Source organism: Biomphalaria glabrata, chromosome 9, assembly GCF_947242115.1.
Source record: "Biomphalaria glabrata chromosome 9, xgBioGlab47.1, whole genome shotgun sequence".
Classification (NCBI taxonomy): Eukaryota; Metazoa; Mollusca; class Gastropoda; family Planorbidae; genus Biomphalaria; species Biomphalaria glabrata.
The window spans coordinates 35,670,059-35,678,744 of record NC_074719.1 but is presented as its reverse complement, the minus strand read 5'-3'; the positions used below and the strand labels follow the sequence as shown (position 1 = coordinate 35,678,744).

The window sequence follows — 8,686 nt, the reverse complement described above, 5'->3', positions numbered from 1 at the left end:
TTTTTTTTATTTGCAATAATAACTTTGTAATTGATATTTTTCTGCGCATCCAAAACGGTCAGATTTTCACCAGGTTTCTATGTATGTGATGTCACACAAACCTATTAGTTTAAACTATTGACTTACTGTATAACGGAGAACCATCTTCATCTATGCAGTTAGATCTAGATTTTGTAAGCAAAGAAAAAATTGTGTGTTAAAAATAGATTTACATGCTCGCCTCACCATTCAACACACAAGAAACATTATCGCTTGGTTGTCTTGTCATGACTGACTACACGTAGTCTGTCGTAGTCTAGACTAGCTTTACACTGACCAGTTTGTTCGAATCAGTAGGACACATGATATATTTACTTCTTGGGACAGGGAGAGGCTTAGATGAAAATGTTACTTTTTTTTTTCTCGAGTTGGTTATTCTAGAATGCTTTTAGATCTATCTATATGTATATGTAACTGTACCATAGCTCTGGTCTAGGCTGTTACTAAGCCTAACAGCCTAACAGCTACTGTATGAATGAAGTGATACGATTAGTGAAATCTAGTTTCCCTTTCAGTATTGTTGAGGGAAGTGACTTATACCTAACCTAAAAACAAAATCTCAAAGAACCCTGTTTTTTTTTAGATGTAAAGAATTTACTGTCTAATTTATTAAATATAAATGTTTTTTAAAAAAAATGGTAAAATGTTTACTATTACAACTTTTTAGGCAGAATTTAAATATGTCAATAACTTAAATTTGAATAACCATCGGAGTTTCCCTTTAAAGTAGCTGAGTTATAGTTGGTATAGTATTAGTATAAAGTATAAGTATAGTATAATTTTAATTATATATAAATACAATTTTATGGTATATATTATTATATATACTGTATAATATCATTTATCATACTCTTCTGCCCTTTCTAATGCCTGAAGGAAGCACAGAAACCTTTCCCAGATATCCCCCTACCCTATCATATGGCTATGTATATAATATGCATTATAAATACCATAGTACACTGATCATGTATTAGCTTGAAAGATGTTCTAACAAAAAGATTTTTTTTTAATGTAAAATCAAACACACGATGTGTCTACATATCTGAAACAGACATTTATATATGAAACTATGATAACAAATTATTTAATTAATTACGTTACTTAGCTTCAGTCTCATATTTAAAGTATTTTTTTTTTTGTTTTATAGACACTTCATCAAGGGACAATCCAAAGAATGTTGGAAATCACATGTAATGATCGACTTGGTAAAAAAGTTAGAGTCAAGTGCAAGTATCCTTTTGACAAACAACTAAATTTTTGTTGTATTCAAGGAAAAAAACTTCAGCTCATGAATGTATTCGTCTTTTTCTCTATTTCAATACATAAGGCTACAACTAAGAGCTATAAATATTCCTATCGTAACAATTATATTTAGGTTAAATGAGCTTGAGTTGGCATCACAAAGCAATTTTAAGAAATGATGTTTTACATTTCTCCATTCCTGTAATTTTTTTTTAAGATTCGGAGGTTCTCTCTGGGTATTCATTCATGAAAACACATATATTGTCTGCTGGAGTGAAAGGAATAAAGGCTAGGACTGTTTGAACTTGGCAGTCTTACAATGTGCTACAAGCATTTTCAAAGATGCTTAAATCTTCTTGACATTGCCTTCCCTAGTCAAAGCCATCAACTGCCAGCAGTTAATTCCCTACAAGCTATCTAACTCTCCTTTAGTAGTTTGTTTTTTTTTAAAAGCATTTTTAATATTGCAATGTTTGTACATTCAAGTTCTCTACTTTAACTGGTTGGTTTTTGCTTTAATTTGTGAGACACTGAAGTATGCCCTTGTTTGTGACATGGTCAGTGTAAATTACACTTTCTTGAATTACATTCTTCTTAGAGACTTATACCTTATATAATTCGTACATATTTTCCTCTATTTTACTGAAATATTTGGAGATGATGAGTAAATAAGACTCTTGCATGAGCTAAACGTAATACCAAGCTTTTTAAAAAAATAGTTTAAAATTTAAATAATTAAAATTTTAAATTCTTCAAAAAGAAAAAAAAAAGTTATAATCTCCTTTCTAAACTGTTAACTTGCAATCAATATATTTATTGAAACCTTGGATTGCAAGCATGATCTGTTTCTGGACAGTTCTGAACACTTTATAAATAGATTTCAATTAAGAAATAAGAATAATATCATCTCTTGTGCTGATAAATGTACTAGCAATAAATAGCAAAAAAAATTCATACAAAGCCCAAGTGCTCAGTAATAAAGGCTTGTTTTACAGCTGAAGCTAGTTATCAGCAATCAAGTGTTGGAGATGTTTTAAAAGAATGTTTGGACATTACGTAATGCCAAAAATCACTTAAAAAAAAAAAAAAAACAACTCTCCCCCAAATAACAAATAAAAACAAAACTCATACAAACCCTTACATACCCTTAGAGTAACATAAAAAAAAACAACAACTAATTTTTCAAATAAAAAGAAATGAATTATCATATTCCCAAATTACAATAGTCATCATAGTATCTCTATAATAATAGTGGGAAAAGTATCGACTTTTTCCTGTGCTCTGATGACATATTCAGTTTTTGTCCTATATACTGTGCATATTCATCAGGCAGCCATCGGACACCAGAAAAACGTGATGTTAACAAAATGTGGAGTATTTTTTTTTTCATTAAAATTTTTTGAAGTTCCCCTTAGTCATTACCTAATATCCAAACATTCCCAAAGACTTACTTCTTTGTTAATAATGGAATCCTAATGTATATAAAGATTAATTCTGATATTCTAAGCACTTGGTTGAAATTGACTGTTTCAAAAGCTCTGGCTAATTTCATTACACCTTTCAGTGTCAGAATAATGTGATAAAAAAAAGTCAAATGTTTTTTGTTATGAACTACTATTTTTTCATGAGCCAATGAAAGGAAATCACTAATTCAAATTTGAATGATAAAATGGAGGAGATGTTTGAATGATTGTATTCCTTAATATAGCCCTAGTGATGATGACACAATTGGAGACTTGAAAAAGTTGATAGCTGCACAGACTGGCACAAGAGCAGATAAAATTGTCCTCAAAAAATGGTTTGTTTGACTTTTTAGACAATTCAAAGATGTGATAAATCTATGTTAACTTAACATTTACTTTGTAATTGCAATAAATAAGACAAGAGAACGAAATGGTTATAAAAGTTATGGTTGTAAAAGTAGTTTTCTATTTTACTGTACATGTATTCAATTTTAAAATACAAGTTTTGTACTGTTGCAGCCATGTAAACATAATGTATGAACATATCCTTCCTGGAACTAATTTCCAAGCATTTATAATTTATTAAAACAGTATTCTAGTTGAATGACTTAAGGTATGGTTCATACTTGTATCCTAATTTTTGTTTTGGATTAATTAAGCAGACTTTCGATTCCCGAAGCTTATACATGTATCCTAATTTTCGTTTTGGATTAATTAAACAGACTTTCAATTCCTGAAGCTCATACATGTGTCCTAATTTTTGTTTTGGATTAATTAAGCAGACTTTTGGATTTCCGAAGTTAAGGATATCAGGACTCCACTGTAATAACAAACAAAATATGAGTTTCATAAAAATGCTTATTCTGTAAATCAACTTAAGACTGAATCTGATTTTGATGTGACATTTTCTTTACAGTTACATAAATTTAAATGCACCTATCAAAAAATTTTTTTTTACTTTAAGTACATTTTAGACCTAAGTATACAAAGCCTTTTTTTTTCTTAGTGTGTTTTCTTTTCCCTTTTTATAATTACTCTACTATGAACCGAAAAGCATAGAACTTGGGCGCTCAACTAAAAAAAAAACATCACTAAAAACTAAAGGGAAGAAAATAAACACTAGTGAAATCATATCATAAGTGTATGTGGGTTTTAATATTGAACAAGAACAAAATGAAACAATGATACAATTTGTGCTTGTACTAAAATGGTTGATTTAATTGATGGTATTTCCAACTAAAAATAATAGAAAACAGAAGAAAGACATCCAGTTTGTTTCACATGTTTTAAGTGTTCCTTCAACAGGACATTGGGGAGTGATGACAGTCAGGGTTTGAACCTGCATCATCGAGAAGATAGTTCCGAGCACATACCACATGACCAAGCAGCTTTTCATAGTCCACAATATGCATTCATAGTCAAAATCTTTATAACATTTTTATTTTTTTAGGAAAGGGGGGGGGGTGGAGTGAAAGAGAGCATGTATTCTATATATTTATAGTATTATAGAATAAAAAAAAAAGTTGATTATAAAAATATTGGTATTTTATAAATAATCATAATAGCTCCTAAAAAAACATGAGAAATAACATTAAATTATAAATACTTCTAACACTGATGACAGATGGTTATTATCATAAAAATCATGTTTTTCAAAATGAAGTTTTCTACAGTTTATATTTATATTACATAAAATCTATTGCATATAATCTAATACAATTAGTCTTTCTTTTCTTTACAGGTACACAATATTTAAAGATCATGTGACACTTGCTGATTGTATCCTTTTCAATTAGTTATTATCTACTTACTACACACTCTCATTTTATAACACTTTGATCATGGTTGGTACTCATAGTTTGTAAGATTTCTATTTGTAAATTGTAATGCTCATCAGTCATCAAGCAGTTAAGTGTTAGGCCACTAATTACTGATATGATTTATATAGAAAATATTAAAATTAATTTAATATTCTATTGTTGTTTTTTTTATACATGCATAAAGGAATAAACAAAATAATAGAAAAAAATTAATTAAATCTTGTACACATCTTAATGGTGTTGACTGGAGAAGAAAACAATTTCTACAATAAAATTTTGCTTGTCTGTTTAACTTTTCAAAATACTAGTTGAATATACCGGTATGCAAGTTACTAAATGGGAAACTACTTAAACATTCCCTTTTTTCCTTAGCATAGATAAAGATGAAATACATGATGGAATGAATCTGGAGCTATACTACCAGTGACAGTCTGCATCTTTTTTTTTTTTTGGTTGGAATTTGATTTTTCTTTTTATTTCATGTTCTCATCACCTTACCATCATTTGTCATTCAGTACTTTTCATGATGTTTTAATTATTCTTTTTTTTTTTTTTTGGTCAAATTTATTCTTTTGCTTTAGTTTTTTTCTTAATTTTGTACTCCATATTCATTTTTAACATTCAGTATCTCATGATGTATTTATTAAATAAAATAACAAACATGAGATTTGTCAATAAGATTTGTCAATGTTTATATTGCAATGTATAATATTAATCTTTGTGAATAAAGAAATAACTTTAAAAACAAGCATTTACTTAAATAAAGTTTTTTTTAATTAATGAGCATTAATATTATTTTTTAGGTTTACTAGGTTAAAACTTGTAATAAATCTTTTAATTTTCTTTATCAGGTACAATCATTATTAAATGAAAGACAATTAAAACATAAAACAATTAAAACATTGCTAATGTTATACTAACTGATTAAAATATGAAATTATAAATAAAATATATACAATGATTAAGAATGATAAACATCCAGTTTTAACAAAATCACTTCGTCTGCTCAATAATAATTTCTCATTAAAGCCTTATCAGATCTAAAATTCGAGTTGACAAGCAGGTGCAAAAGAGATAATGAAATCTCAGAATATTTAGTTATTATAAAGTGGAAGTTGTGAAGTGGTATTTGTAGTATGTCCTCTCAACTGCACTTCTCCTCTCAGCCATGAACTAAGAATGTAATGAAAGTCCTGTATAGACATGTGTTTAGGATTTCTACCCTTTGTGACTTTTAAATCAGGACCATTTTACACATTGATAAAAAGTTTTTGTAATTTTTCATGTTATGCAATTTCCATTTTTGCTATGTAAGCAATAATAAAGTGTATATAAGATAAGAAGATACTTCTATATTGTTTTGAACTTCAAAGGAAAATTTAAAGAAATTTTAATGGGAATCTTTCTTTGTCCTTTTTGCCTTATTCAGACATTTTTCCCAATCTCAAATAGTATTGAAATCATATGTGTTTGTGGGTTTTAGTATTGTACAAAACAAAATGAAACAAAGACACAAATTTATTGGCATATTTATACCAGAATCTAATATTAATCTCGCACTCTTCTTTTCTTTGTGAATTCTCAAATAATTGTACTAGGGATTTTTAGGATACATTTTAATCAACTCATCTGCTGTTTTTACATTTTGGTTTTATAAGATTTAGTCAACATTTTTTTTAAGTAATATCCTATAAAAAAACAAAACAAACATTAACACAGATATAGAAGAGATAACAATATGAAGAAATATGGGTGCGATATAAGGAACCTAAACTTAATGCAAGAAGACATAGTGACGAAGCTCAAAATTGATAGCAAAACAATTGAATTCACCAATGGACCAGGAATATTCAAGCCATAGTCTTGTTTTGATTGTTTAAAGTAATAAAATTTTTTAAATCATTTGGCGTTATTTTTCACATAAAAGAAAACAAAAATATGTCTTTCATAAGACTCTTCTAACTTTAAATCTAGATCTACATCAGGCCTCTATTTAGTCTAATTTAGATTGTTATCATTTGAATAATGAGAATATGTCAAAACTGCGCGCTATAAAAGTACTTAGTTTTTTTGTTTGTTTTTTTTAACTTACAACTAAAATAATTTCGTATCAAAATTCTTTTTTAAAACAACATTTTAATCAGTATTCCTTTCCATGACTTAGTTAATGAATGGAAAATATATTTTATGATGATCCATTGATACTTTTTCCATTGTAATATTAGATGCAATTATTTTTTTAACAATGCTCAAATGAATGAAGTTTGAGTTATTAATGAAGAAGTTTGTGACCTTTTTAAAAAACTTACCTCTCCTGAAGTTTTTCATTTAAAAGTGGTGTATTTTTGTGAAAAATCACATTGCATAGATAATTTAATAAATTAAATGGTTCAATTTTGAAAAAGAAAAAAAGTAGCCATTGCATCAGAACTTTGAATGATCTAAAATATCATGATGTCCGATTTTCAATTTCTTTTCCAGCTTCTGAGATCTAAACGAGACAGACGGACAGACCACACAAAACTAACAGCTCCTATTCCCCTTTTGGGGGCCGCTAAAAAAAAGTTATTCCAGATACTCTAAATTGAAAGGTCACTATAGTCATCTGGATATCCTACAAGTAGCAGCCAATCATCCTATCCACTTTACTTTATATGTCAATTGTTGGTTGTTCATATAGGCCTATAAATATCAGTTTGTGCTACAAAGTGAAGTACCTCAAGGAACAGTCTTAGGTCTACTACTATTTTTTAATTTACAGAAATGATTTACCAAATTGCATTAGTTAAGGAACAAAAGTCAGATTACTTGCAGACGATTGCATAATATATAGAACAATAAAAACAACACAAGATACAGACATTTTACAGAAATGTGAATCAAATTGGAGCGTGTCTTTCCACCCAGAAAAATGTCAGTTATTAAGAGTAACAAATAAAAAAACTAAAATAAATTAGTTCCACTTATCTTATTCATGGTAAACCAGTAACACAGACTAAAAACGCATAATACCTAGGTGTTATTATAAATGAAAAACTCATGGAATCGCCATATTGATGAAACTATCAAACAAAGCATTAGGGGTTTATTAAAAGAAATTTCTATAAATCAAATAAGAACATAAAACTAAAATGTATTTAACCTTGGTTAGGCCAATAATAGAATATGCATCCTCTGTTAGGGACCCTCAACTCAAGAAAACATTAAGAAACTGGAACAGACACAAAATAGAGCATTGAGATTCATAACAAACGAATATTCACATTTGACAACACCTTTAGTAAGTAAAATCACTAAATTTAGAAAGCCTTCAGGACAGAAGACTTAAAAGTAAAGTAGCAATTATACATAAAACACTGAACCATAATCTTCTAATACAAAAACAAAATTTAATAAAATACTCAGAAAGACTCAAAAATAAAGACACTCCTCGTTCCATATGCTAGGACAAATTTGTACAAATGCTCCTTCTTCCCTAGTGCTATAAGAGCATGGAATGGGTTGCCTGAGCTAGCCAGGAAAACCAGTGACTTGGCAGAATTTAAGTCATTGGTTAATACGTATGACTAAATGCATGACGCTTAAGACGTAATCATCTTTTTGCAGGAAAGTCTGTTTTATGTAAGATAAATTAAGAAAATTGACAACAAGGTTACGAAGACAGTTTGTTTCGAAACACAAACTCAGTGTCGGCCCCCGAAGTGGTCCACCGAGGCCGGTAAAAAGGCAGATTTCAATATTTTCAGAAAGAATATCAGAATGAAATAATATCAAAGGCAAATGACAGAGAGGAATGGAGAAAGAAGGTTGACAGATCTACTATGTTGCCCCAACGGTCCAGTAGACGAAAGGATAGTTGAAAGTGAAGGAGAAGTACGATTTAAACCTGGCCTAACTGATGTCATGTAATAATATATTATCTAATTGTTCTGTAAAGGGTTAATCTCTTATTCAAAGCCTCAAGACAAAAAAAAAAACATTTCCGTAAAAAAAAATTATTCAAAATTCTCCCCTTCCTTTAGTTCCATATTGTATTGTTGCATCTCTGTACGCGCGAAAATATATGATAAACTACTTATTAATTGTTGTTTTAATTTTTTTCCGCTTATATGCATGCTAGAT

General features: G+C 29.0%; 1 long non-coding RNA gene across 1 annotated transcript; it reads left to right on the top strand.

The window, feature by feature from the left end:
- Positions 1–1,215: 1,215 nt before the first annotated feature.
- Positions 1,216–5,344, top strand: LOC106074760 (uncharacterized). Its single transcript, XR_001218999.2, has 5 exons — positions 1,216–1,269; positions 2,996–3,079; positions 3,264–3,357; positions 4,486–4,523; positions 4,948–5,344. It is a non-coding gene; the product is annotated as an uncharacterized LOC106074760 (long non-coding RNA).
- Positions 5,345–8,686: the final 3,342 nt, after the last annotated feature.